The following is a 27,015-nucleotide window of genomic DNA, read 5'->3' as shown; positions in this document are numbered from 1 at the left end:
TATATATATATATATATATATATACAGCTTATCACAATGTGAATTTTTTAAAAATTTTTCCAATTTGTTCCGTGTAGCTGAACGAGTATCGCCCCCTATTATATATCATCACTATAAGGTTTACGCCATTGAAGAGATCTATAAATCTGCAGTAATAAAATCAAAAATTTGTAATTAATCGTAAATATTGTCTGTATAGTAATTATTTATATATAAATATCATTATCGGAGTATTTATGTATTACAAATAGATTTGTTGACAGTTCAAAATTTGTATATTTTTACAAACACGTAAGTTGGATTTATATAATATAAACATTTTCCTAGCTTATTATGTATATTTTTTGAACAATAATATAATACCAATATAAAATATATATTATATTTATTATACCAATTTATATAGCTACATTATACAATTAGAGTTTGCACTAAAAACGAATTTCGGTAATTATTTCAATATTGATTTTTTGATATCCTAATTCTAACCTCACTTTTGCAATTGTAAATGCATATTATTTACTGTTGTAAATATATAAATTATATTTATATATTATTATAATACTATTATTGTTTTATAAAAACGTTTTATAAAACTAGTTAATATGTTGTAACGATATAAGGAATTTAAATCACAGTAATCATTACATAAAAGTTTCGTTCTATATAAATTAAACATTATAGCAATCCACAGTTCACATTAACACTTTTTATGATTTTCATTGTGAAAAGTGACAAAAACCCTAGGTCTGCTTTCCATTATGCTAAATTCAGCACTGAATTTGATACTAAAATCTACAAATTCGATGCGCGCGCCGATTCGGTACTAAAAATTAGAGCATGTCTTAATTCCTTGTATGTATTAAAAATAATGAAATATTAACTAAAAGTGAGGTTATTCTCAACTGGTCGTAACAATTTTTTAAACAAATTATTATTCATTCGGAAGAAGTTTTTATATGCCAAAGGGTCTTCTATTAATAATCCTTCATTCAACATATTTAATATATCTTTGTATAAAAGCTTTTTTTAAGAAGTGTATGACTTTTCTTAAGCATCATTATGACAATTAAAGCTACTGCATCATTATTTACCTGTGTGTTTTGTTTACTCTAATCATAAAACAAACTTCGTTGTTAGGTTAAATTGGTAGAGCGTATGCCTACATGCTAATTAAAATTAAGATAGTTTTAAACACAAACCCACATTTTTCATAATAAATCGACTTTATCGTAACTAATATTTTTAGTACTAAAATGAGTACTGAAATTAGCATAATGGCAAGCGAACCTTACGGTGATGACAAATTTGGCCGATATGAGCGCTTTAAACGTGAAATATATAACCCCTCCCGTCAGCTGCACAGAACGATTAGGGTCGGTAAAAATTTTAGACAATAGAGAATCGGTCAGATATCTGTAGATATCTGTCATATGTAATGTTTCTGCCGTTTTTAATAACAATTTATAAATATACTTTAAATTTAGACTAAAAAATTCAAAAATTATTTTTGGCACACTGTAATTTCTTCCCACAGCCGTATTTTATTAAACAATATCTGATTAAGTGAAATATTTTGATCTAAAAACCGTGATATGTGCGTTTTATTTTCAACTTTTTATGATTGGCCTACTTTTATGTACTATTTAGAAAGTTTATAAACTATTTCGTATTTATACTTTTATTTAAACTTCTGTAAATTAAACTAAATACTCGAACAAGTCAATCCTTGCTTTCAATCATGCCGATGAATATTAACGTTATGAAAATTGTACGGTAAAGGGAAATGAGGTAGATTAACAATTCACCTGAAAGCAACACAAAATCCATTTTACAAATCAGTTTACGTCTGAATTGGCTAAAACTTTGTCTAGTTATATATGCAACAAAGATTAACAGTTGCAAATGAGAGAATATATAGAGAATATATTGGATATATTCGATAACGAAACTGCATCAAGTTGAAATTTTAGCGAAACAACTATTTTGACAACATTATGACGAATGTTATGTTCGCAAGGTAATAATAAGTAAGATTGAAACAGTATGGTAATGAGAATGTATAAAACGATAAACGAAATAAATGACAATTTGATCACGCAAAATATTCCTAAAGCACATTCAAAAACCCACCACTAAATAATTATAAGCAAGAGTCCATATTCATCATTTTTAGTGAGATTTACACATAATATGTATTCAGTTAAAACATTCAGTTCAACTTAAAAGAACAGCTTACAAATTGATTTAGTTTTTTTAACATCTGTTTGATGTTTAATACCACCGTGATCTGGTCGTGAGTGACTTAAAATACTAAAAGCTATTTAATTATAAGTGGTTAGTCTAATGGTTATGGTCAACTAACTAACATGCAACTAACTTGATCATAACCCTTTTCTCTCCTTTTAAACTAACCCTATATTATAACTAAAATGGCTTTTATGCTTTGATTCTTCTTATTAACCTAGTATAGTGGCACATCACGTGTCTCCCCGGAATAGGTACCAAGGAATTTTACATCACTCCTTGATATAAAAATAATTTTTTTAGACACATTCAGAGACTGCAAGAACAATAGCAACTAGAGACTCGGTTTTATCATATCTAGCTCAAAACACAAACACTACATTCTGACTATATCTCAATAGCCTTCAAGATGCTCCACCACACACGACACTATCACAGTGTATTTTTCGGTGCTGTTCTGCTTTACCACAATACATCCAAAGCTAACCCGAAGAGGATTGCAAGATCCTAAACGGGGACTCACTTCATCCTATCGAAGTAAAGAATCCTTACCTATCCCTCTAAATAAACATTGGAAGAGGACACATTCAGTTTCACGGCTGGTGCCTTACGTTAATTACTATTTAAATGGGAATAAGCCACAATTAAAGGTTAAAATACGTTTATTGACGTTTCAATTTCCACTTCGGAAATCGTTCTCAAAATACAAACATCAGTAAATTAAACAAATTTTGTTTTTTGTTACTTAGTGAAAAATTCTTCTAATAATTTAATTTTATCTGACTCATCTATATTGACAATTCAGACATACATTATACACTTTAAAGTAGACGAATTTAAAATAATATTGCCAATATTGTTTAGTTGCGTTCCTGGGACGACTTTACTTATAAGATAGTTCATTCGATTACATGAAATCAACTTTAACTTAAGAATATCCGTCAGAAAAGATCATAACATGTAATTTGTCTTTAAAAAGACAAATACATGCCATGATGACAGTAAAATTCTCCTGTTAGTGATTCCATAGTAAATTATGAGGGAAAAACCAGGAAAAAAACCCCATAATACTATCCCGACAAGGTAAGTATTTGATCGTGCATTTAGTTTACCTTCAATAAACACCAAATTTCGATTTTTTATGTTTGTTATTTAAAAAACATAAATGATGTATTCTCTATATGTTACTGACTTACCAATACTGGTATTTTCCTTTTAATAACTTCCTCTTTCAATATGGGTAACCAGATCCTCCTACATTCTGCAGAGGAATTCCGATTAGCAACTCTATATGTAGGCCCAGGATGGCGGAATCTACAGGACTCTCCAGCTCTGCATGAACCCCTCAGAAAGAAATAACAGTCTACTGTCTTTGAAGGTCACGATCTCTTCGGATTAAGGCAACACACAGTAATTTTTACGCCGGTTTCTCGGAAGATCACTTCAAGCATGCTTCTGACAATCTTCCAATCCAGATTATCTAGTGCATGGCCTATCTTGGATAAGGCCAAATTCTTGATGTCGTAATTGCAGACGATTTTCTTAACTTAACTCTTAACTCAAATTCTAATCTTAACTCAAATTAGTTAGAGCACGCCATATATCCTCCTGTAGGTTGTCCTGTCTGTATACGACTTCCTGGTCACCATATACAGTAAAGATCGAGGACCATCTTCTAATCTCAGTACTTTCCCGACTTTAGGCTGCTAATTTTTTAACTCGTTCAAATGGGGCCTTGAAATATGCCTAAAAACGCCGAATTTAAACTTTTAAAGTACAAACGTATTGAACGTCACGGAAAAGGCCTCCACGAAGGTAGTATTGTGTGGGATTTGTAACTGAAGTTATGTGGTTTCAAAAAACATACTTATGCGACCAAAAAAAGTAGTTTTAAATATTTATTATTCAAATTATTATTATTACATAGTAATACGGGTTAGGGTCATGAAGACCCATAAGCCCATTTACAAGAAAAATGAAATAGTACATTACAAAATAATTAGTTACGCAAATAAACTATGAACTAGTAAATTGTATACAGTATTGTTTAGTTTACAAACATGTAATAGTCTAGTTGGTTTTTAAAAGAATTTATAGATGGGTAATTTATTATTATTTAAAGCAGAGGACGGCCACCGACTAGATGGACGGATGATATCAAGCGCATCACCACAAACTGGATGCAAGAAGCACAAGATAGGAATAGGTGGAAAATTTTACGGGAGGCCTACGTTCAGCAGTGGACAAATATAGGCTAATTGATGATAATGATAAATTTATAATTTCCGTTGGGAGACTGTTCCATATACTAAAAATACGATTACACAGAAAATATTGGCGCCTTGTCCATGAAAAGGATTCCTTCTTCAGTTTTAAACTGTGTCCACGTAGTCTGCTGTGATGATCTAAAATAAACAAATGCTGCAGATTTCCATATCCAAACTTTAAAATTCGGAAGGTGATAATTAACTTACCACGGAGTCGACGAGCTTCAAAAGTTGGTAACCCTGCTAAAGAAAGTCTTTGTGGGTAATCTGGCCTTCTTCGTTTGAAAGATAGTCTGGTGACTTTCTTTTGGATTTTCGAGAAGAGTTCTATCGTGCATTAATTGTGGGCACCAAACTGTTCCACAGTACTCCAGTAGGGGTCGGACATAAGTTTTATACAAACGAATAGAACCCGAAAAGGATATTTTTGTAAAAGTCTTATAAGTAGGTATAATTTACTATTCGCTTTTTTAGTGATGTTTGAAATATGCTCCGACCAACTTAAATTTTCAGTAATTGTAACACCAAGGTCACAATATGATCACACAGTATCCAGTAAATGCTCGTCTATCGAATAAGACAAACTCGGGTAATTTTTTCCCAAATGTAAAACTACACACTTATCTCTATTTAGAGGTAACATCCATCCGAACACCACTTGAAGATCGAATCTAAGTCACGTTGTAAGTCTTGTCCATTCAAAAGTGGGTCAGTAAATATTTTTGTATCGTCTGCGTAGAAAGCTTTCCTAGATATAATATGAGAATCAAGATCACTAGCATACAACACAAATAGTAGTAGAACCAAAACAGATCCTTGTGGCACACCACTTAAAACTGTTATTTTAGATGACAGCGATTAGCCAACTCTAACACAAAACTCCCGATTTGTTAAAAAATCATTAATCCACTCAAGAAGTTGTCCGCGAATGCCAAAGTGTTCTAGTTTATACATCAATTTTCTTCTTGGTAACCGATCAAATGCTTTTGCAAAATTTAAATATATAACATCTATAGGTCGTTTTTTTATCCAATGCTGCTGTCCATTCATTAACACACCAAAGTAAACTAGTCATGGTTGATCGACTTTTCACAAATCCATGTTGATGTAGAGAAATAATTTTTTCTCGAAGCAAAAATTCTGAAAGAGACTCTGTGATAAATGATTCCATAACTTTACAAATAACAGGTGTAAGGCTTATTGGTCTATAATTATTGGGATCTAACTTATTTCCTTTTTTAAATATAGGTGTCACCGAGGCACTCTTTTAAATTCGAGGCAACGAGTGTGAATTAAAAGATGAACGCATTATTAGTGATAGTGGAATAGAGAGGGCATCTGAACATTTTTTCAAAAATAATGTAGAAATTTTATCGGACCCTGGAGATGAGTTGCTTTTTAATTCGTCAATATCACGCTTAATGATTTCAGGTGAAAAATCGATGTAATCAATTTTGGGAATAACCCTTGAGTGACTGATTATAGGAAATTGATTTTAAGACGGTTCAATAGCAAAAACTTTAGAAACTGCATCTGCAAGAATATTAGCGACCTCATACGTATTCTGACAAATCGTTTCATCTTTCTTTTTTAACAATGGAATGGATACTTTAGAAGACATAGCAGACCTAACATATTTATACAGTTTTTTGGAGTCTTTGCAACTTACAGTAGATTCTTCATATGCCATTCTGGCTTCATTGATATACTTTTTTAGTACTACTTTGTAGTTTTTGTGAGTTTGCAAATCACATGTATCACCTGTACGCCTATATTTTCACCATAGTTCACGGCTTAGGTTTGTTCCTATAGTAAGTTTTTCTTGTTATATTGTGTCTTTTGTAATTGTTAATGATGCTTATAAAATTATTCCAAACATCTTCCGGATGTTCTAGACTTCCCAGTAGTAACGTCCAATTAACATCACGCAATTGGAGAGAGAGGTTTTCAAAAATTGTTATTTCATGTATTTTCACGAAGATGATTGTATTCAGTAATAAATTGTATGTTTGTTGTGATAACTACACGATCAGAATTGCCCACAGGAGTGCATATCACCGGTTCTGTAAGCAATTGGTCATCATTTGTAAAAACCAAATCTAACGTTGATGGAAAATTGTTTATTCTGAAACGAGTTGGATTCATAATCAATTGGTGTAGATTAGAACTTTGAACAAAGTTTATAAAAATGTTTCTCGCATTTGTTAGGTCATTGCTTACAACTGGCAAAGGCCAAGAGATATCATGAAAATTGAAGTCACCAAATAATACAAGATTTTCAATATTTGAAAGGAGTTCCATTTTTTCGATTAAGATTTGGTCATCTTCTAGGACAGTACTACCTGGACGATATAGGCACGCCAAATTAATAACAAGTGAATTAAGAGAAATTTTTAAACATAAAAATTCAATGTTAGGAACAACAATATCCAGATGAGCAACAGAAAAAGTTTCAGAAATTTCTAAAAACAAATATATGCACACTCCTCCTCCTCTTCGACTGCTGCGGTCAAATCTGTAAAGAGAATATTCATCTACAGTATATAAATTGTCAGAATTATTTTGTATTAGCCAAGTCTCGGATTTTAGGTTTAGGTTTTAAATACTGAATGTAACATAAAAGTTCATTCAATTTAGAATGTAGCGTAGCCAAATTGGTATAAAAGCAAAACCAGTCGCAAAAGCCAGTTTTTTTAATATTACTGTCGAAAATTAGTAATTTTTGGTATACCAACCACGTATGTATTTTATTGTTAAATTTTGTTCGCCGTTTTCTTTTAACTCAGATCGCAAATCTTTTAAAAAGTTAACTTCCATTCGTGTCTTATCATCAAAAATAGATACATTTTTTGTTTTTGCTTTTTCTAAGAGTTTCTTTTTATTTCGCAGAATTTGTTTAGCTTCATACTCATTATTCATGACCATTTTGATCATTCTATAATATTTATTACCAACTTTGCCTACTCTAAAGAAAGTAACCGGGGTTGCGTCACATTCTACAGTCTGTAAAATTTCTTTCAAAAATTGTTTGTCTTGATCTTTTTTAGTTTGAATATCACCTGTATATTCTGGTACGCCTCTGACAATAACATTTTTGGTACGATTGATACGATCGATGGCTTCATTGGCGATATTTTCAGCAAATTGTGGTAACGAATTTTGGCCAGAAGATGATAATTTAATTTCAAGTTGATTGAATTTCGTTGTAATTTCAGCAACCTTTACATCTATTTGGCTAATTTTTAATTGCAAATCATTATTATTTCTTTAAGTATTGATTTTAAATTTAAAAACGCTTCAATATTGCTTAAGCAACCGTTACAAATAATTTTAATTCCTCGCACCTTACATCTAGTTATTCTATTATCTACGCGAAGGTCGGTACAAGCCAGGTGAATTCCTCTTTTGCAGGCATCACATTGTAGCGCAGATCGTTCACGGTCGAGATTGAGATCGATTTGAGATCGTTTGTAATGTGAAAGTTTAAATCCAGCGTTTTTTAAGCATATTTCAAATGCTTCACAGTTATTGGCAAAACTTAAAACCGAAATTTTATGCTATAGGTTAGGTTATGAAGATTATGATCTAGTAATAAAAATTTCACAGTGATCGGTCAATAAATGTAATAAATTTTATCGATCTCGTGAGAATCATAAAAAATGTCAAAAATCCTGCAACGTTTATTGGTTTATTATCTTTATAAAAACTGACTTCATTTAGGGCCAAATACAAAAATTGCATAGGAAAGATTCATTTTTCACCTTTTAAAAGCATTTTGATTTTTTTAGTAGAACACTTTGATCAAAAGATATATCGCATTTTTACCGTCGAATTGAAACAAATTTTATTAAAAATTGGTCGTTTCAAGCATTATTTCTAAGAGAACGGTTCATTCTACACAAAAAGTGCTTAAAAATATTTTTGTTCAAAATTATCTCAGCTACATTTTTACTTTTTTTGTGGGTCATCCTATGACGTAGGGTTATAGGAGGAAGCCCGAGGGTAATTTTGGTAAATATTTTTGTATCTTTTTAGGGGAACAAAATTGACAGCCTAAGCAAAATTCAGCTTGTTCGTATCATTTTTAGAGGTTCAGTGGCATTTTCATCTTTGACGATTGTAGTATATAAGAACCTCATAGTACCTCTATTTTAATAAAATGTAAAGTTTCTAGATGTTAGGATTTTTTGAATACAACATATTTATAGATATACTTATATTTTTTTTTGTTTCAGGTAAGATTTTAGAACCTTAAATCCAAGTGAATGTAAGTACTTTTCTAAATATATTCAATTTAGTCACCTGTTAGCAATTAGTGAAAACTAGTTAATAAACCGACGAAATCTTTTGACTATCTCTGTTATTTTATATTTGCCGTTCTCTTCCTTAGTATTGGTGTCTTTAATTTTGATAATTTTCTACACACCTTTTTTTTTGTATTATTTAGTTTGATAGCCTTGGCCGAGCCAGTTAGCCAGACAAATTTAAAGACAAACAATTTTTACAATCAGAGGAATTTTTTACAATTAGAGGAATAAACATACAATCATCCGTACAATCTAACGTGCCATTAGTAATTACAACTTATTTTTTAATTCTTTTTTTTTTCTTTTTTAATTCTTTTTTTTTCCTGGGCTAAGACATAACCCGATTCAACGAAGTTTACATCTTCCTTTTTATTTTTTAATTCTTTATCATTTTTTTTTTTTTTTAATTTTTTTTAAATTTATTATTTGTTTTTATTTAATTTTTTTTCTGCTATAATACATTATTTACTTAAATATAAGTTAGTTTTAAGCTACAATTTATATTTACAGTTTTTGATATGTTCGTAAATCGTTTTTAATATATTGATATCTCTAGAGAAAATCAAATTGTTCAGGTAGACGGGAAGTGGAATTTTTAATATAATAAGATTATCAAAAAATTTGTTTATGTTTATGTACTGATTAGTGGGAAGATTCAAGAAAAATATGTAATAAGTTACCTTCTTTTCCACACTTGCAATTAGGTGACTCCGCGAGACCTAACTTGTACATATGAAGGGGGGTAAGAGCATGATTAGATCTTAATTTGTTTATAACCCTTATGAAATGACGATTTGATAGAGTATGAAACCATGTTAGTGAAACCAGTGTTAGTCTTAACCCTGTTGTTTTCTATGACTTACTCTATTAAGTTGTGTTTCCATTTTTAATGTTGCATTTTAGTTCTTTTCTAATTGTTTTATTTATTTTTACGTATTTTTAAGTATGACGTTTGTTTTCCGCTAGTAGTAGTTGTCTTCTTTCCTTCATTAGTTACTTAGTGCGTCTTCTTTACTAGTTTCTGTGAGTAAAAAGAGACCTAGTATAAAAAGGAATTTGTGAATAATTTCATGCATGGGAAAAGATAGAGTGGATGTACTATATCAGTTGTTACGCTGTTTATTGTTCTGACGTTTTCAAATATTCGTTTGTTGTTTGAGAGAATATATTCTATTTCATTTTTGGTAATTTGGCTGGGGGCGATCCGTGTCCACTTTCTATTAGGGTTTTTTGTTTTGATGATATTCATAGCATACATGACTCAGTGCTCCAATTTTGACGTTCAAATTTCCCATTGTTATTATTTATATCTTTATTTTATATTATCAGTTGATTTTTTAGTTGAAGCATTAACCTGCACAATCTTTATTCTGGTTTCTGAATAAGTTTAGTTGTAAGATATGTAATGTATGTAACTCTGTCCGAGATGCTGTTAATTATCTGAATTTGTGAGAATCTGTCTAATCTTCTTATTGAATGAGAAACTACTTTACCGTACTGTATATATAGTCTTCCTTTCCTTTTTAATAGAGCCTATTTCATGAATGTTTGAACGTAAGTCCGCATACCCTTCTTCTCTTTTTTTAACATCTGCTAGTCCCATTCTGTCCTAATTCATGTTCCCCAATTCCTGTTCTAGTTCGTAGGGTTTTTGATTTTTGCCATAGAAAGGATGCTTGTCATATATTGCTGTATGAAGTTGTTCGTTGTTGTTATTCTTCTTCAATATTGACTTGAGCCCCCCCCCCCCCCCCGAAAATACCAACCCACCTGAGGTACCTTCCGTGTCTAAAGTTCAGTGGCAATTCCAGTTGTTACAGTTATTCGGCTGATACTTGATCGTCAGAGCCTCGTTTGTGATAACAGGATTCTCCGACGTGAAGATGAGGTTGAAGTTGGCATTTGAGTAAGAGACGCTATTTGAGACGCATCACTAGTCTCATTAGGACATCAGTAATTCTTTAGATATATCATTCTACATCAACGGTTGTAGGGAAAATAATGAGGTAGCTGGCTCAATGATTTAAAAGCAAATATTTGTAAAACTATATTCTCATCTTCTTACATTTGGTAGTTAAAAAATAAATATAAATTTATTTAGGTCGAAGGACCAGCGACCAATAGGTCGCAAAATTGCGGATTAGTAATAGTGTAGTAAAATAAATAGAAATATCGGAATTACCATGATAATAAAATACATAAATGTTCATATAAAATGTTCATAAAATTAAACAAATGAGATGTGCAGAGCAAAAAAGTTTAGTTGCATATCAAGCAACCCTGTAATTTGTCGGACTGGTATTTATAAAAGATTGGAATAAAAAACGGTTGATTTTTCTGTAATAATTGCAATAGCAAGCGCTTACATATTTTATTTACTAACACTGAATATAATAATGAACTATTTAATAAAATAAAATTATCTTTAAATCTGCTTCTATTTGAGAAGCAGTAGATGAACTATTTACTTGCTTCTGTTTCAGAAGCTAAAGAGAGAGGCTGACTAGCGTGCTTTTATTTTAAAAAACAAAGACGAACTTTTTAACGGTAATTCGGTTTGAATAGTGTGAATGTAAAAAACTGTCAGGCGCAGGAGATACGAAAAAGCAAGAAGAAGGCATGGCATGCTGATCCTAGGTCTTTAATTTAGTAAGATAGGAAATTAAAATATTTTAATTATTGCTTATTTATTGAACAAACTATTGTAGAAAAGATAATTTTCTAGAGAGGTTATCATACAAGTTGTTGTGCCAATGCTACCATTTATTTTGTTTACTATTTCTCAGTTTTCATTTTAGTTATCAAATTTACTGAATTGTCGGTTACAAACATTATTTGATTATTTTACAGCTAGTATTTTATTATACTTGTTTTTAAGCGGGCGATAACTAGCCACATATCTAGTATTATTCTACTATCTGTGTATAAAATATACAGACGATTTTTACGTTCATTTACTATAGCCATTTAAATACTATTGAATAAATATGTGTTTATTTTCTTTACTTAAGAGAAAGACTCTTCTTATGCTTACCTGGCTTCTGTTTGTTAAATCGATTTTGAAGGTTAATTTTCAACAAGATTCCTTAGGAATCTTTTTTAATTTTTAATTGTATTTTCATCATGAAAATTTGATTGCAGTCAAGCTATTTCCTTATCTTCTAATAAAAACATCAATATAACTACAAGTTTTGTTGCCACGTGCCGGCTTTCTCTACAAAAGCTTGACGATAATCTTGATGGTTTCAAATTTAAAAATTGAATACGAAAGTGGGATCAGGTGCTGCTACCGTCACGATCTATTAGATTTATCAGCACGGATAGTCTCTTTCTGTTCAGTTTCCTACTATTGATTTTAGCGTGCATCATAAACTGCAGTATTTTACATTTTCTATTCAGAATTTATTAAATAAAATGCTATACTTCTCCGGATTTTAATTTTAGATAAAGTTTTATCGTTTTATTACCTATTATTAAAAGAAAAATTATGTATAATAACATAGATCTAATAAATTTATATTGTCGTCGTGGGGCAGTATAATTGATTTATCTTTATTCGGCTAAGGTGGTCAAAATGTTTTTTTTAATAAACGATCGAGATATCTTTCCATTATACTTTTTATCCTTTTCGTGGATTATACTCGATTTGGAAATGCTCGATAGTACAGACTTATTTTACAAGATTACAACGACCTTTATGAAGGACCTTCTATTTCTGGTATCGTTGTTATAATATGTTTTATCTCTTATACTATGTCATCACCAACAGGGGCGTTAAAGTCATAATGAACATATATTTATTCTATGTAATTTCGCTTACTGTGTCCGGAGGGAAGCTTTCTCTTGTATTTACATCTCTATTGTTCTCAAGTGCATAAATTGCTCACATTTAAGGTATTGACGTCTAATTCAATCTTTATGCACGAGTCTTCTACGTGGTTTGCAAGTTTCTGTTTAATAGGGCCACTCCTTCTTTGGCTCTGGTTTCTTTCACAACACCACTGTAGAACATTAAATAGGTTTTTAACATAATTTATCTATATGAATATTCTTCTCTTTAAGTTTTATGTTTTAAATTATTAATAATTCAAGTTAGAGAAAAAGTTCTTTGATTTTGTTTTCTATTGTGGTTAGTGATTTTACGGTTCACGTATCAATTAGAAGAATATTTTTCATTTTTCTTTTTCCCACATTGGTCATCATCGTTGAATTCGTCCTGTTCGTATAACACTGTCTCTATGAGCAAACTATTTATAGTCCATCAGTAGGGTGCTAATGTTGCCGAAGACTCCCTCTTCCTTTATCTGGGTTTGGGACCGGCAGCAGTATTGTTAAGTCACATAGTCCACCCAACAGCACTGCTGGCGGAGTCACTGCAACATTCGGGGCTAGAAAATTTGAAATAATTTTAAAATTATTTGTTACTGGTTTATAACTGGTTTTCAAAATGATTATAGATCCACTTGATGGGAGTTCATCAAAGTAATATTCAATAATAAAGATTTTTTTACGTTGTAATAATTTTGACAGTTGTTTCGAAGAAGTCTATTTTCCATCAGTATATTCTCACATTGTTCTCAATGGTTTTTAAGTCAAATCTTACTCTTTGAATATAATAACTTCATTGAATATTACAGTATTTATTATCGTCGTTCTCCGAAATGCAACATTTTTCACGCCCAGTCAGCACCACTGTCTGCATACAAATCCCCACAAAATTAATACAAATGAACTTACTATTTTTGTATATCTTGATGTCGTCAAATCTTAAGTGACAGCTTCGTTTGAATAATTCATCGCATAACAAATTATAAATTCGTCGTGAATGAAAAATATAACCAGAGGAATTCCGTAGACATTCTTTAAGAAAACTTCGACATTTTAATAATGTTAATTAGGTAATATACCTGATAGGTACGTACCAGGATATTTAGTGAAGACGATATGTTATCATTAATTAATGGCATAACATTAATTCAATACGGTTGATTAAATTACCATTCATTGATGTGGGTTAAGAGGTTTAGTTGGTCTTTGTTGAAGTATTTTTTGATTGAACTCAAGCCATTAAGGCGCAATAAATCAAAAAATCTGTTTTCAATACATTAAGTTAAAGTATATTAGAATACTTCATAATAATTTCAATTTTGTTGAAATGTAAAATCGACTGTTGAGGATACCTCACGAAAGTTTTATTAAAATTTCACAGTAATGGATTAGAAACATAAATATTGGATCAGAATTGACCCACAAATGTCAGTTTTGATTGACCCGATGTTACCTAGATACTAGAATTTAAATAACAATACTAGTTAAACGTTAAAATAGTGGATTATTATATTGTATTTTGTTCACCTTCTTCTTCTTCTATCTACTTATTAGGCAATGCAGTCTCTTTCTGTTTTCTTGGATTGTGCCTTTATGTTATATTGTCACTGTATTTTTTCCGTGGTCGCTCACATGTCTTCTACTCGCCGGCGATTTGTCTTTTAATATCTTGACTACCGTATCAGTCATTCTGATTATATGATTGTTCCATTCTCTTTTCCTATTCCTATACACTGGCCTATATTTTCCTGGTTCCGTAATTTCCTATTTTACTTTTGTATTGTTCTGCTGATGACTATTTTTTTTTGTTTTCGAATCTGAAATGACAATGCTATTACTTATTAACAATGACTTATTTGCTATTACGTTGAACTTATAGACCAATATTTGTTAGTCGTCCCCATTTTCTGCTGCTATTATTGCATCGTCCATATTGTAGTAGAGGATCTTAAATCTTTATTTCCCGTATTATAACTTTCACATCTCTTCACGGTTTTTTTTTTATTTTATTCATTAGGAGATATAACTGTAAAAACCTTAAGAAGTCTCCCTGCCTTATACCTGTGCCTGTGTCTATTTTCCCTGTCAGTTGTCCATCTTGTGAAATCAATGTCATGATTTAACTAATCATTCAATAATGATTACCTAATATCTATTTTAGTCTGATCTTAAAATCCAATGATTAAGTCTGTTTATACTGCTGCTGCAAGGGAAAATACAAGGGAAGAGAAACGCAGGACGACGCAAAATATCCTGGCTAAGAAATTTGAGAGAGTGGTTCGGTTGCAGCGCATTAGAATTATTCAGAAGCGCGGCCAATAAAATTAAGATAGCGATGATGATTTCCAACCTCCGATAGGAGAAGGAACCTGAAGAAGAATACTGCTGTAGTCTGCGCTTTTCAGAACTAACGTCGACCGGCTCACTTGCGAGCGCATTATGTTGCATACTTATGCTAACCGCCCTGGGTCGGGACGAATAGTTAAGGGAGAACTGTTGTTGCTGAGAGTTGGAAAAGATTGTCAGTTTCGTATTAGTGGGAGAAGAAGAAGAAAAGACAAAAAGTCAAAAGAAGGCTAGATCTTGGGTTCACAAAATAGATAGGACAGAATTAGAACTAAGAGAGTTTTATTTCCGATTTCCTGACTTAATCGAAAATGATTGCAAGTTATTCAAGTATTTTCGAATGACCTACATGAAATTAAAAGAACTTTTAAATGTCCTGAACATGAAATTTCAAAGAAAGGCGACAAATATCAAAGAACCAGTACGTCGTAAGGAGAGATTAACGTATTACGGATGGCGCAAATTGTACAGTTCAGAGTATCCACAATTACTTGCGGTCTGCAAAAGGAAATATGGCACTTCATAAGAGGTCAAAGAATGAAGGTAAAGGAACTAATACCACCAAAACACATAGAAAAGGATACGTGGATTGACTACCTAAAAAAGCCCTATGTTGAGGAAAAACAAGCGACGCTAGAACCGGAAATACCAGAATACAGGAAGTTCGGAACATACTTAAAAACCCGAAGAACAGAAAAGCAGCAGGTAAAGACGGGATACCAAACGAATTACTGAAATATTGTGGAGCAGCAATGACTGAACAATTAACAACATTGTTTAATAAAATTATAAAACACAATAAAATACCGGAAGAATGGAAAACGAGCGAACTAATCCTACTTTTAAAAAAAGGAGATAAAAAACAGCCAGAAAACTACGGAGATATAAACTTGTTAAATACTACGCTGAAACTTACAACTAAAATTTTACAAGTGCTAATAAGTCAGAGGATAAGTTTAGCAGATGATCAATAGGGTTTTCGCAGTGGAAATCATGTACAGATGCAATATTTGTTATAAATCAAATTACTAAGAAATCACTAAAGTATAATAGACCAGCATTTCTGTGTCTGATTGACCTAAAGAAAGCGTTTCACAGAGTAAGACTCAAAGATGTATAATCCATCTTCTGTATAATAGAGAAGTTCCCCTAAATATTATAAAAACTTTCGAAAACATCTACCAAACAACAAAATGGAAGTCAGAATAGACGAACAACTTACAGAACCTATAGAAATAGGCAGCGGAATAAGACAAAAGGATTCATTGAGTCGCATTTTTTTCAATTTGATCATGGATGAAATCATCAAAAGTCTGCAAAGACTGGCCACAGATTTAACATAAGAACAAAAGAATTTAATATGACAATCTTATCTCAGAAAACTAAAACAATAGTAGTCAGCTAAGAACGGGACCGTCATAGAAATTAGTGCTGTAAATCATGGTCCCGTCCATGATTCTAACAACAAATCAATCAAACATAAAAAACTTCCCTTTATTAATGGTCTAACTCATTCTGTCATATCCATATTCAAAAATGTTCCTAATATTAGTATAGCTAAATATAATACCATGGACAGCAAACAACTATTTTCAAAAATCAAAGACCCAGTACCAACCTTATATAAAAGTAATGTCGTTTATGAAATACCGTGTTTAGGATGTCAAAATAGCTATATTGGTCAAACATCACAATGGCTAAAACAACGCATCACACAACATATATTGAGTGATTGCCGCTTGAGAAAAAATACTTGCGCAGTGGTTGAGCACTATGAAAACACTGGTCATATGCTAGACTATAACAAAGCTCACATTTTGGCGCAGACTGATAACTACAAAAGTAGATTATTTCTTGAGATGTATTACATTAACAAAAATAAAAACACTTTAAATTATAAAACGGACACTAGACAGTTAAGTAACATATATTGTAACATTCATCAAAGAAATATTATTCTTCTAACTTTTCTTTTATTGTTATTTTTATTTTTACATTTGAAATAATTTTAATTTTTTATCGTATAGCTGTAACGAACGTGCTTAAGACAATTTAATCTTGACATTCAATATTTCAAATACTTCAATGTCATTTATTATTTGCGAAATCTTTTAAATTCTGTAAGTGTTTTAAAATGTATTTGTACGCCATTTTTTGTAATGTTCAAATTGTTTTAGTTTACTCCTGAAGAAGCTGTTAAATAAATGGCGAAATATTGAGTAGTTAAGAAAAAAGAAAAATTTTTATTACAGACCACTTTACCCGATAATTTGAACGTATTTATAAATTATTTTTTGGTCGAAATAATCATTTCTAATATATATATATATATATATATATATATATATATATATATATATATATATATATATATATTATTGTGATATTTAAAGTCTTGGTGCGCCAAGCAATAATTAGCTAATTAATTTTTTTGATTAATTAAAATTATTTAAATGATATGTGAGTGGGCCTTGTAACTGGCTCCCTGTATAAGAGGGTTGGAAATCTTTTGATTCCAAGCCTTACTTTAAAGGACTTGTGAATGGATGTATCTCCATAGGTTTGGTTCTTCAGTGACCGTTGAAGGATAAGGATTGTTAATGGGAGCAAATATAACTCCAGAGAAATAAAATCACCTTTAGTTTATCGACTTATAATTAACTATTTTTAGAGTAAAGAAGTTCAAAACGACGTAGCTGACTATACAGTTTCAAATAATTCTTTCTTTATCACACGTAAAAGAGAAAAACCGTATTTATGAGAAAAAATGCCCGACTTCGGCGTAGAGAAATATTTTATACGTGAATTGAGAGTGAATTTAAAATCCGATGCCTCAAGGGCGATCTGTGAGAACTAACTAAATAAAATAATACTTGGTGCGTAAAAGCAAAGAATATAGACGCTAAGCGTCTATATTCTTTGGTAAAAGTGTAGATTACCCCTCTTGTATTTAGGTGTGAAAACTATTTAAGAGGCTGTGGCGCCGTTAAGTCGGCTAGCAAACTTGATATTAGTGAATATTTTACTTATTCTACACTAAGAAAAGTGTAAAGAACTATATTTTTATTTTATATTTTAAAATGATATGTTCATTTCTGGAACAATATGATTATGACTCTATCACAATTTTTAATTCTTTTATCTCAGGGTTAAATTCGTGCTTCAATATCTATGCTATTACATGTGAAAGGTAAGGTCCAGAGAATACCGGAATAATAAAAAACACATATGATCTAACACTATATATTGAAATAAAAATAATGAAATAATTCACACTCAAAAGTTTTCAATAAACAAATCTCATATAAGGATTCTCAAAATTTTGTTCTCCGTACGTGAACAATCAAAATTAATGGTACAAACAATATTAATTGAAAACTCAAAATCCCAAACTATTCTAACTCTCCTAATCAAAATATTTATATCCTTTCTGAATTACGTGTAAAAATTGTGTTATCAATAAAAGAAAAAAAACTGCAGAAAACAAAAATATCTCTCTCTGATGATGAGTGGTCCAAATCCTTGTTCCTTGTAGACTGTATTATCTCCTCTCAACCGCTCCCTATGTAATCAGCAATCTTACAACAGATTGTTGCAAGTATATCGTCCTTAATGATCTCCTTCAAAAGCAACAATCATTCAAATTATGATAGCCTTTCTCCTCTCGATAAACTGAATCTCTCGTTGGCCCGAGTGAAAAATGACTCTTGGAATATCTTCTCTTTACGATAAACTGAATCTCTCGTTGGCCTGAACAGTGACTCTTGGAATATAAGTAGGAAAATATGACTTACAATATTTTGCTGCTTCAGCTTCTGTCAGATACACTAACTCCACAAAAACTCACTAACATTCAACACTACTGCTTGCTACTTCTTGGGAACCACCAGAGAACAATCACTGTTCGTCTTACAGACTTGGAAAACCAACTGATTATCTTTTTTCTCTCCTCAATCTCGCTAAACTTTTTCCTACATACTTATCCCACCTTTTTCAATCTCCGCCAATCAAAACTCGTCACAATTCCCCCATTTTTTCATTTCGATAACAAACAAATTTTTACCTATAATTATAAAATTTCCTAAAACTTATTTACAAATAATATTTTCTATAATTCTTAAAAACTAACAAAAACCTCTTTCTAAAATCTCTTCTATTTGTCTCTAATCACTGCATTAATGTATTTTGGAAAACCCCGTTCAATTGTCTTTGGATTTCACTTAAAATTATGCGGGTCACTCAAGTATAACAAAGAAATAATTTATGCAAAGCTTACATTTTGTTTAGTACAGGTAATCCAAGAATTTAATAACTTTCCTTCTTCGAAATGTTTGTTGGATATTATCCTACTTATCTGAATTATTTTAATGTTTTTGAACTTTGAAATATTTTTAAACAAACCAATATTTTTCTCGATTTTACATATCATAACAATATATATATATATATATATATATATATATATATATATATATATATATATATATATACCACACAACTAACATAAGTATTATCTAGAGGACAAGAAAAGAAATTGAGGGCAAGTGAGGCCGTAGACGCAGACGTATATCCTGTCTGGTCAATTTTGGAAAATAGACTGGTCTAACGTTAACTGATCTATTTCGAGCTGCTGTGAATAAAATAAGATAGATAAATGGGGTCGCCAACATTATTGGAAGATACACGTTTAGAAGAAGAAGAAGAAGTTGTTAGTTGCGATTTTCTGCTAATCTTCCAGCAAAGTTTACGTTTGTTGAGTCTAAGTTGTTTCCTTTGAATGAAGATATGCTTCCGTATATCCAGGGTCAGTCGGAACATCGGAATAAACCAAAATTGTGTGTGTTTTTTTAATGGAACATCCTATATATTATTATTTTTTACTCTATTGCATTTTGTAGAAAATATTACAACCTTTCCTTTGGTATAAAGTTGTATATACCTAGCATAATTTAAATTAAAAAACGTAATTAAAGAATAAAATAAAAACGTATGCTAGTGCAACTTTGCTGAATTTAATAATGAATTTAAAATTAATTATTAAATTAAATAAGCAACCAATTTTAAAATCTACCCTAGTAATTTTTCGACCCTAGTAACTTTCCTGTACTATATTTATTATTAGTTAAATTGCATTTACGAGTGAGATCAGTTAAATAACTTTTTAATCTAAGTACCTACATTCTAAGAACGTAGAAGGTATGCTTTAAAACAAACGAACGCTAAATGTATTATGTTATTTATTAAAATTAGCCGAATATACTCGTGTCACAAAAGCTAGTAATAATTTTGTAGTTGCATTTTCTGTAACAAATTTTGTTGTTTTAAATAATAGTTTTTGAACTGAAGAATTGGTAGACATGACATTTGTGTTGCGATAATGCCTAAGAAACTGTTTACTAGCTTCAAAAGTGTAGTCAGAGATATCCGCACAGAAGAGATCTGTCAAAACAAGCCTTCGAAAAACTTATAAACCTCTTTATGCCTTCGGGTAATGTGCACTATTTAAAACCAATAATAATACCAACAAGGGTTTTAGTCAACGAAAATGAATTTCGAGTTATGGTATATCTACTAGAGAATCCACAAATAAATCGCTCCTAGTGAAAAATAATGAGAGTTAAGTGCAAGAAAAAAAAAGTGCATTAAAGAAAACGAAATTTCACTCAATTAAAATTCATTCACATCAGGAGTTAATTGAAAATTATTTTCAAAGAGGAATTAATTTTTGTATGTTGGCGAAAACAATGTATAATTCAAAATGCACATTTTTACTTAATATTTTATTTTCTGACGATATTTTATCGCAATGGGTTCTATAATAGACATAATTTTCATTATTACTTCGATGAAAATCAAATCTTCACGTATTTAGAGCAACGTCTCAGAACAGATAGTCGTCGAATGTTTGGGGACGCATTATTAGATCATACGTTATTGGACCTTACTTCTTCGACCGAACGGTTACTGGCAATGAGTATCATGGGTTTCTAACAGACGAGTTACTTGGCTTGTTTGAGGGTGTTCCCTTGGGAATTACACGTGTGGTTTCAACATGACGGAGCACCACCGCATCGTACAAAAAATATTAGACGTGTGCTAAATAATAACTACGGCGATAGTTGGATTGGATACGGTGGTACTGTGCAATGGCCTCCAAGATATACAGGACTAACTCAACTGAATTATTTTTTTTTGAATAACATCAAAATATATTATACAACGACGAATCTACAGAGATAATCCGAAAATTCGTATACAAAATGCTTTTGTCAACGTTGAAACTGAAATAATACAAGACGTTCAACACTTCTTTCTTAACCGTATACGACCGTGTCTTGAAGATATTAAGCAACATTTTGAACATATATTGGCATAGTTATTAATGCATTTACAAATAAAGGTTATCAGTTATAGGTAAATATTATTTTGTAACTAATTTTTGCCTAGCATAAGTATAGCCCAGTCGTCAGAAATTTGACCCCTAAAAATCATACGACGAACAAGCTGAATTTTGCCGAGAATATCAATTTTGGAACTCCAAAAAAGATGCAGAAAAATTTACCACTTTAACCCCCGGGCTTCCTCCTAAAACCCCCTCGCAGGTTGTAAAAACGCACAAAAATCGATTTACCGAGAATCTGTACGCCATAGAAATAAATGTTTCAAATAAAAAATGTAGCTGAGAGAATTTTGAACAAAAATGTTTATTAGCACTTTTTGCATAGAATGAACCGTTCTCTCAGAAACAACGCTTAAAGCGACCGGCGATTTTAAATGTCAGTTCCGCGTGCAAATCAATGTTAAATAAAATTTGTATCAACGCGACGGTAAAAAATCAATATCTTGTGATCAGAGTACCCTATCGACAAAAGTAAAAATGCGTTTTAAAGGGGAAGAATGCAGCTTTTGTATGTAATTTTTGTGTTTTACGGCAAATAAAATCAGTTTCTATAAAGCTGTTCAATAAATAAACTTTGCGCGATTTTTGCCATTTTTTATGATTCTCGTGATATCAATAAAATTTATTACTTTCACTGACCGGTCGTACAGATATTTCCCTTGTTGAAGACCAGTATTCAAAACCTATAACATGAAAATTCAATTTTGATCTTTCGCAACGAATATGAGGCATTTGAAATATCACTAAAAACGCAGAATTTAACCTTTTACATTAGAAATGATCGCACTTCACGGGAAATGCCTCTAAGAGGACAGTTTTAAATGTTTTAGGTCGTTTGTAATGTGCATATTTAAATTTAGCGTTTTTTAAGCATATTTCAAATGCCTCACATGTGTTGCCAAAACTCAAAAGTAAAATTTCATGCTATAGGTTTTGAAGATTAGGTTCTAGTTATGGAAACTCCATAGTGGCCGGTCAATGAAAGGGATGCATTGTATTGATGATCTCATGAAAATCATAAAAAATGGCAAAAATCGCATCACGTTTATTTATTTAACAACTTTATAAAAACTGGGTTCATTTGCGGCAAAATACAAAAATTTCATATGAAAGCTGTACTCTTTATCTTTATAACCTATCTTGATCTTCAATTGTTATTTCTGAGAGAATGGTTCATTCTACACAAAAAATGCTCTTAAACGTTTTTGTTTAAAATTATCTTCGTTACATTTTTTATTTAAAACATTTTTTTGTATGGCGCATACCGTACAGATCTTGGTAAATCGATTTTTTTCATTTTCCTCCCTCTACGTGGGGGGTTTTAGGGAGAAGCCGGGGGGCAAAACTGGAAAACTACAAAGTTTTTTGTATGTTTTTTAGCGACCTAAAATTGACATTTTCAGCTTGTTTCGAAATGTCTAATTTTTACCGTCGAGCAGATACAAATTTTATTGTACATTGATTTCTCACGCGTAAATGACATTCAAAATCACTTGTCGCTTCAAGCGGTGTTTTTGAGAGAAAGGTTAATTCTACAGAAAAAGTGCTAATAAATACTTTTATTTAAAATTATCTTAGCTGCATTTTTTATTTGATTTGAAACATATTGTTACGATAAATGTGAGTATACCGGGTCGTCGCTTATACCTGCTATTGGAACTTTCGAGATGAGAAAAGAATAATATCGTTGGCGTCCCGACCGAAGGTTAAAGAAGCCGGCGGAAATTTCTAGGTTTTGTTTTTAATCGACTTAAAGGTGCCCAATTGATGTTAAACCCCAAGAAGTGCCAGCTATTTCAAGGTAAAGTCAATTATCTGGGTCATATAGTCAGTAAAGAAGGAGTGGCCGTGGATAAGGGAAAAATCGATTCCATTAAGGAATGGCCAGAACCAACTGACAAACATCAAGTGAGAAGTTTTCTTGGACTATGTACTTACTACCGGAGGTTTATTAAGAAGTTTTCAGATATCGCTAAGCCAATTACGCGACTTACAGAGGAAGCAACAGATTACAGCTGGAATACAGACTGCCAAAATGCCTTTGAGACCTTGAAAAAGCATTTAATCACAGCACCAATTTTAGGGTACCCACTGCCAGAAGAGTTCGTCTTAGATACAGATGCAAGTATGTGGGAATTGGAGGAGTGCTATCTCAGATTCAAGGAGGACAGGAACGAGTCCTCGGGTATTTTAGTAAAGTTCTTTTAAAACCTGAGCGGAATTATTGCGTCACGAGAAGAGAACTTCTAGCAGTAGTGAAACCAGTAGAGCACTTCTACCTCTATGGAAGGAAGTTTTTAATCCGAACCGACCATGCGGCCCTTAAGTGGTTAATGCAGTTTAAGAATCCAGAGGGTCAGATATCCAGATGGATCGAACGACTCCAAGAATACGATTTCAAGATTGAGCACCGGGCCGGAGTTAGCCACAGAAACGCTGATTCTCTTTCCAGAAGGCCATGCCCAGCAGCGTGGACGCCTACTAAGATAAGGGAAGAATAAGAGAGAGATTCAGTTGTACAGAAAATTCGAAATTGGAAAATAGGTATACTCTTTATATACTTTATATTGTATGGCTACATATCATATGTTAAATTATTTAAAAAAGACACTATACTAGAAAAAAGAAATTTTGCATATCATTAATATTTTTATTACTTTCGAAAGCTAATCCACAGTGTTTAAATCTTACCATTTTTCTCAATAAAATTGTGAATATTTCGAAAATTATTAACTTTAGACCTACAAAACCTTACACAAACTCTTTATATTTTTAAAAATATATTGAACAATGCTTTAATATATAAGGTGTTCCATAAAAAAACACAACTTTGGTTCATTTCGTTGTTCTGACTGACCCTGTATAACCGAAAATAATTTTAAATTATAGACGTCTTTGATATACGGTCTGTATATCAGTTTCGTTATCAATATTTTTTTATACATTCCATAATATAGCCGTAATCAAAGAAAGCCAGAGGTTTAGCTCTCCCTGTATATGCAGGATTTAATTTTTTTATTGTTTCCTATGATATTACGAAAAAAAAACCAATAAAAAATGCGCTTAAAATAAGTGTTATAAATAAATTGTATGCAAATCAACTGTTTTCAAACAATATTGCATTGATTTTTTTCGTAGGTAATGTTTATCACAAATAATTTGGTTAAAATACATGACAACTTTATTAATTTACATTATTACGACTTCCCTTTAATAAAGGAAATGTAGTAATCATATTGCAACCAGTTTAAAACTTTGAGCTTTTAACAGAACTTTGTGCGAAGTTTTCAGGCAAAACTGATATCTAATATTCTTTGCATAAAAGTAAATTAAGTAAGTCTTTTACATAATGCACTCTATAGCGAACAAGTAGAAGTTTTTAAAACAAACACCCTCCATTGCTAACTAACATAGTTAAAAAGAGGAAACAAATTCAAAGTTTAGAAGTACAATTCGAAACAATAAGACTGGGTACATTTGCGTCGTTTGTTTTACCTCTCGGTGTAGCTTAAAATTAAATATAAAATAAACAATTTTATTACTTTACGTCGCAGAAGAATGCTAATAGAATGACAAAACCACTGGGGGTCACAATACAGTGAGCCACAATGAAAAAACATAAAATGCGAATGTTTTATCGTGGTACAACTGTCAATTTAAATTATTCATCTTGGCGGGAAATATTTTTTAACAGCATACACGGCAGTTGGTCTGGAGTCATCATTTCTAAAGTTCTTCCACTTTGTTTATGTTCTGTTTAAATTGATTAGACTTTTTTAATTCAATTTAACATTGCACCATATCCACAACGAATCTGAGTTCCTATAGTTTGGCTGTATACCATATATAACAAAAAATTTTATTAAAAAACCGTTTATAAAAGGTATCTAATTTAAAAACCCAATCGGGCTATATCATATCAAAACGTTTTCGGAATCCATGTTCCATTATCAGTGCAATAGGTGGGTATACTTGTATTGAGCCACTAAATTGTGGCAGTTGCTTTCATCTAGTCCTCGTAGACACATTGTCTCAGGACCAGCAACTTCACGTGGAGTCATACGTCGCCATGTTACCAAATCCACTGGTAACTTTAACATCATAGAATTTATCACAACATAATGTAAACCAAATTTAAAAAACAATTTTTAACGGGTTTTTACCCACATATTTAGTGGCGCAATACATGTATACCCACCTAGTGCACTGATGATGGAACATGGATTCCGAAAACGTTTTGATATGATATAGCCCGATTGGGTTTTTAAATTATATACCTTTTATAAAGGATCTTTCATAAAATTTATTGCACTATATATTCCTCTTTTTTCGGGGGTTGGTAAATATTGTGATATTTTCTCCACTGAGCTAATTATGTCTAATTTTGAAATAGATGGATGAGTAAGCGCAAAGTTTAAATAATTTGACAGTAAACTCACCGTTGCATTTAAATATCTAGTTTTATATTTATTGTATGTGGTTTTTTAAAACAAATCACACGCTATCTTGTTTCTGACGGATATTCTTAAGTTGATTTCATGTAATCGAATAAACTATTTTTGACTAAAGTCGTCCCAGAAACACAATTCAAACATTATTGACAAAATCATTTTAAATTCGTCTTGAATGATATGCATATATATATATATATATATATATATATATATATATATATATATATATATATATATATATATATATATATATATATGCATATCATTTATATATATATATATATACTGAGACCTCGGAAGCCCTGAAGAAGACATCAGAGAGGATGGCAAAATGGATATCGACGCGGTTCAACCCGGAAGACTGTCCCTTGTGCAGACTATCCCCGATCCTATATAGGCCAAACAAATCGTAGAATTCAAAATAGGATTTATGAACATTCCATTTCTGTTCGCAATTCCGATTCAATTTCAGCTCTCGGTCAACACCATCTTCATACAGGTCACAAAATTGATTTTGAAAACTCTGGAACCATAGCCCCCATCCGCTTTTATAAACCAAGAATTATCCGAGAAGCCATAGAAATAGAAAACAGACCAAATTGCCTTAATAAAAGAGATGACACCATACGGTTACCTTCTACATGGAGACCTCTCATAAACAAAATATCGCCCCCTTCATCCTTGAATCAAAATCCCACTGTCGGAAATGTTCGCGCCAACTCTCGCGCCAATCCCCACCCTAACCTAGGCCACGTCACCATCGACGGTATAAATAAACCGTCCCCTGGCCCCAGTTGTAGTAGTGAACTAGTGAGTGAACTAGAAGTGACTAGTGAGTGTAGTAGTGTCTGGGGTCTCGGGAGACTGAGACCTCGGAAGCCCTGAAGAAGACATCAGAGAGGATGTCGAAAGCTCGGCAAAATGGATATCGACGCGGTTCAACCCGGAACACCGGTGAGTTTAATATTAATTTTGATAATAGTATTAATCTTAGCTCTAAGTTTAATTGTACTAACCGGGGAAATCTTTCCGAACATATATATATATATATATATATATATATATATATATATATATATATATATATATATTTATATATATATATATATATATATATATATATATATATATATTTATATATATATATATATATATTTATATATATA

General features: G+C 31.6%; 1 protein-coding gene across 5 annotated transcripts in view; it reads left to right on the top strand.

Annotated features, from left to right (window-relative positions):
- Positions 1-27,015, top strand: part of Mp (collagen XV/XVIII-type protein multiplexin) — a 1,493,071-nt gene that overhangs the window by 195,350 nt on the left and 1,270,706 nt on the right. The window lies entirely within an intron of this gene.

The sequence above is a fragment of the Diabrotica undecimpunctata genome, chromosome 7 (assembly GCF_040954645.1).
Source record: "Diabrotica undecimpunctata isolate CICGRU chromosome 7, icDiaUnde3, whole genome shotgun sequence".
Lineage (NCBI taxonomy): Eukaryota > Metazoa > Arthropoda > Insecta > Coleoptera > Chrysomelidae > Diabrotica > Diabrotica undecimpunctata.
The sequence above is the reverse complement of the archived record's forward strand: the minus strand, read 5'-3'. Positions and strand labels throughout refer to the sequence as shown.